The sequence below is a fragment of the Sinocyclocheilus rhinocerous genome, unplaced genomic scaffold, assembly GCF_001515625.1.
Source record: "Sinocyclocheilus rhinocerous isolate Xijiao unplaced genomic scaffold, SAMN03320098_v1.1 scaffold1466, whole genome shotgun sequence".
In the NCBI taxonomy this organism is placed as follows: Eukaryota; Metazoa; Chordata; class Actinopteri; order Cypriniformes; family Cyprinidae; genus Sinocyclocheilus; species Sinocyclocheilus rhinocerous.
This window is the reverse complement of record NW_015645541.1, coordinates 40,405-45,249: the sequence shown is the minus strand read 5'-3', so window position 1 is coordinate 45,249 and position 4,845 is coordinate 40,405. Positions and strand designations below refer to the sequence as shown.

Genomic DNA, 4,845 nt, shown 5'->3' with positions numbered 1-4,845 from the left:
GTGGCACAGAAATCTTCATTATTTCAATATAAAAATGTGTTTGACTATAATGTACTGGACTGTTTTAGTGCCTAAAACACAACTGAGTACAATTAATTTCTACTTAACTGTAATTGAGATATTTGTGAATTAGATCAAGTAAAGTGAATAAGACAATTTTTGTATTATTCCTCACCTCCATGTATTTTAATAAAGGGGCTCACTATAGCTTTATTGCTCATTCAGCTTCTCAAAACTCCTAAATGCTTGCTCTCCAACATTGCATACTCATGGATGAGACATGCAGATAGTGATAAAAATGTGAGGTAGGTCGGAAGTCAACAGTAGACATAAATGCCAGAATATAAAATGAGTTATGTTATGCATTTAAATGGTTTCATTTTCGCATATTTTCTAGTATAAGTGCACTGTGCTCACATTTATTTTTGCATTAAATTACAAATAAAAAATACATATCAGCTTGTAACCTTATATTGTGATCTCGAATTGCAGAATACATTTTAGTACATGCATTTGAGAGACGTTCTTGTGTGCTGCGTATGTGTGCACAGTTTGCAGCTTTAATCGTCTTTTTGGTAATTTCATGACTTAGCTGACGACAGAACTGTATGTACCCAGATAGCAAAATACACTCGGGCCAGTTCCGGTTAGATTCTCGCCTGCCGGAGACTTACCACTCTGCCCGACACTGAAGTGCACAGTGCGCCAGACGTGGCCCGGATTCATTTTTAATATCTACTTTGCTGTACACTAATCCTTCATTTAAAATTGATACGCAGCCAAAACGTTTACTTTCATTTCCATTATATATACTATAATACATAAATAACACGACCTAACACATCTAACGTAGATTATGATGAATGCAATTTTAAAGTCCATTTTAAAGAACTCACTTGATCAAGTTGACATGAAGAAAATTTATTTACAAAACTATACAATTACAGCCAAAAATACAAAAAACAAAAACAAACAAAAAACAACAACAGTTGTTATACAGAAATAGCTATAAAACATCACATTTTGCATTTACTTATACTTGGATTATAAAATTTAATAAGAATAAACATTAAACACTCGGGTAACATATTTACCTACGTAACATGAACTAACAATGGCAAATACTTCTAAAGCATATATTAACATTAGTTGATGTAAATTTCAACATTTACTATACATTATTAAAAACAAACGTTGTATCAGTTAACATTATTTAATGGATACGAGCTAAGATGAACCAACAAAACATATTTTTTTATTATTAACAAACAGTGACAAAGATTAAAACTGTAACAAATGTATGGCTCATTTTAGTTAATTTCAACATTTACTAATGATACCTTATTGTAAGCGTTTTGAACAACACATTGGTATATGGCAAAGTTTGGAAATTAAACATTTTGTACTTTTATCTAATTATTTACAACTATTACCATGGATAATTTTTGAGTGAAACAATGATTACTGTTCCTTGGTTGTTGCTCATTTTCAAATCGCTCAGGATTTATGGTTGTGGTGGTGTAACTGTCTTTCTGCATCTTAATCCGGTGATATTATTGTTTTTGTGAGCTTTCATTTCTGCACCTGTAAACAGCAAAAAATATACAAGCATCTATTAGGTCTATACGTAATGCGCCAAACTGAATGAAATTAAATATATATGTTCTACCTGTTGTTTGACAGACTATTTACAGCAGCACTAACTGCAATGACAGCACAATAAGTGCTAATCATCACAGTGCAGAAAAATAACAGTGAACGCTGCAATAAAATGCATTTACATTACATTTAGTCATTTAGCAGACGCTTTTATCCACAGCGACTTACAAATGAGGACAATAAAAGTAGTCAAAACTAAGAAAAGAGCAACAATATATAAGTGCAAATGACAAGTCTCGGTTAGCCTAACGCAGTACACGTAGCAAGGTGTATGTGTATATATATATATATATATATATATATATATATATATATATATATACTATATATATATATATATATATATTATACACACACACAAAGAAAAACAAGTAGATAAAATAGAAAGCTATTTTTTTTTAAAGAAGAAGATAAATATAGATAAAGTAGAATTAAAATATAATATGAAAAAATAATAAATAAAATAAAATAAAATGCTTGATAAATACACACTCAGCAGATCCAAAGCTTGCTGTTGAACAATAGCTCCCTTCAGTTAAGATTTCCCCCCGTTACTGCTGAAAAAAAAACATGGTGAAATGGTCATGCTGACATTTACTTGAACTTACCAACTTTCTCATTGGCTCTGCTCCTTGCTAGTCCAGTCAGAGAAGTACCGGTATAATAAAGATGATGTCCACTGTCTTGGACTCCAAGCACTGCTCAGTGTTCACAGGTGTCTGAGGACATCTGCCATTTCTTCAGCGATGACACTTCTCTTGATTACTACAAAACAGAAATATTAAAAGAAATTTGTGGCACATTAAGAGAAATAATCAGTTATTCCTGTGCGTCTTTACATGCTGAGTGAAGAAGCATCTGAAGTGATAAACAGTGATGCTGTGTTTGTGTTGTAGTCAGTTACATGTGTTTTGGCAGCATCTGTACATGTACTTACATTTTGCTTACATTTACATTTTGATGACATGCTTACATTTGTGACCCTGGAGCACAAAACCAGTCATAAGTAGCACGGGTATATTTGTAGCAATAGCCAAAAATACATTGTATGGGTCAAAATTATTGATTTTTCTTTTATGCCAAAAATCATTAGGATATTAAGTAAAAATCATGTTCCATGAAGATATTTTGTAAATTTCCTACCGTAAATATATTAAAACTTAATTTTTTATTAGTAATATGCATTGCTAAGAACTTAATTTGGACAACTTTAAAGGCGATTTTCTCAGTATTTTTATTTTTTTGCACCCTCAGATTCCAGATATTCAAATAGTTGTATCTCGGCCAAATATTGTCCTATCCTAACAATCATACCAACCAACCATACATCAATGGAAAGCTTATTAATTCACCTTTCAGCTGACGTATAAATCTCAATTTCGAAAAATTTACCCTTATGACTGGTTTTGTGGTCCAGGGTCACATTAGCAGCTGTAAAAGAGCTATTGCAGTTGATCTCAGACATACTGATGCATATTAATATGATTTCAGTACATTTCTCATCTTAAAATCACTGAAACTAGCTTATTATTAGCGTATGTACAGGTGCATCTCAATAGATTAGAATGTCGTGGAAAAGTTCATCATTAAATTTATTTAATACACGAGTTTCACAATTTGAGTTGAATTACTGAAATAAATGAACTTTTCCACGACATTCTAATTTATTGAGATGCACCTGTATTTAGTTGAAAACAAAGATTTCTCTAATACATACAAATCATCTTCTCTCACGTCATTTAAGTAATATGGAAGAAAAACAACTTTTGCTTATTGCAATTGCATACAAATAAGAATGTGGAAGCTAAAAATTTAAACAAACCTTTCTCATTGTATACGCTGGACCGTCATCCTCCTCCTCTTCCTCATCTGTTTGTTTGCGGATCGTAGTGTTTCTCATCAAAGTTTTCTGCAGCGTAAACACTCTAGACCCACATAACAATATTTAGATCAAAGATGAAAAAGATCTTGTTTATTTATTAACTTACGTTTTCGGGCAAAACAGACGCGTTAGCTGCAGTCTCACACGTGAAGTTAACTTTTTGCACGTTCCTTTATGAGCTTCTGCGCTAGAAAAATTATAAAAATTTAAATGCTCAACGATGCCAGTATTGCTTTATCGAAATGACCCCATACATCCACATTTCTTGGTAAATAATGATAATCCATTGTTTTGTTTGCATCCAACCCGCACAAACATGGTGGACGGCACTCATGAGCAGTGGCAGCGTTTCACAAAACCATAGGGTATGGCGGCGGCGGCGGCGGGGGGGATTGGGGGAGAAAAGTCAATAATTAAACAACACTGCGTCATCAGTGTTATTTTATCAGACACTTGCACTTAACATTAGGCTATATGAAAAACAAGCTCAAATGGAGTTAACAAGGTTTTTGCCCAGGGAATGAGGGAGATCTGCGTTTTGTCTGTCAATAGAACGGCAGCATCTAAGGCAAGTGCATCGCATTATACGCTTTCATCAACTTTTACAGGGTATATAAAGTTTATTGTTGCTATATGGGCGCTTAGTTTTTCCTTGTCGTTTAATACACTTGGCCAAAATCTCATGATATAAACGATTAAGCACTTATGCACAGGATAAAACATACAAAAGTATATTGGCTAGACGGCAAATAACCTACTTCTCCGGTCTTCAAACACACAAAAACATTAGCATTTACAAACATGGGGCCCTATCATACACCCGGCGAAAAAAAAAAGAAGAAGAAAGTTTTCAGTTTGCTAGTTTCAGCCCGACGCAGTTGTCATTTTCACGTCCTGCGCCACGTTGTTTAAATAGCAAATGCATTTGCACCCATTTGTGCGCCCATGGGCGTGCTGGTCTGAAAATGAGGTATGTTCAGGGGCATTGCTGGCGCGTTGTTATTTTGAGGCAACTGAAATAGACTGCGCCACTGACCAACAAAAACCTGGTCTAAAGTGCAATGGTGCAGTAGTTTTTTGTTATTTAAAGAGCGCGTTAGTATAGGCGGGTCCACAGCACGTGTACACTCTGCTTATTACACACACAGGGCCGCACAGCAGCACACAAACATGCCAAATATAAAAAATTAAAGGATTGCAATGTAAAAGATTAATATTGTGTAGGCTACATAAATATAAAACTGCCTACATGTCAAAATGGATAGTCATCGCATGTATCAGAATTAGGCTACCTATTTGCTCAC

General features: G+C 34.1%; 1 protein-coding gene and 1 long non-coding RNA gene across 2 annotated transcripts in view; both read right to left on the bottom strand.

Annotated features, from left to right (window-relative positions):
* LOC107706413 (glycine N-methyltransferase-like) overlaps positions 1-4,845 on the bottom strand; it is a 25,379-nt gene that overhangs the window by 8,716 nt on the left and 11,818 nt on the right. The gene's annotated exons all lie outside the window — the stretch shown is intronic.
* Positions 1,310-4,347, bottom strand: LOC107706414 (uncharacterized). The gene is made up of 3 exons (XR_001636150.1): positions 3,482-4,347; positions 2,268-2,424; positions 1,310-1,584 (listed from the first exon to the last, which is right to left on the bottom strand). It is a non-coding gene; the product is annotated as an uncharacterized LOC107706414 (long non-coding RNA).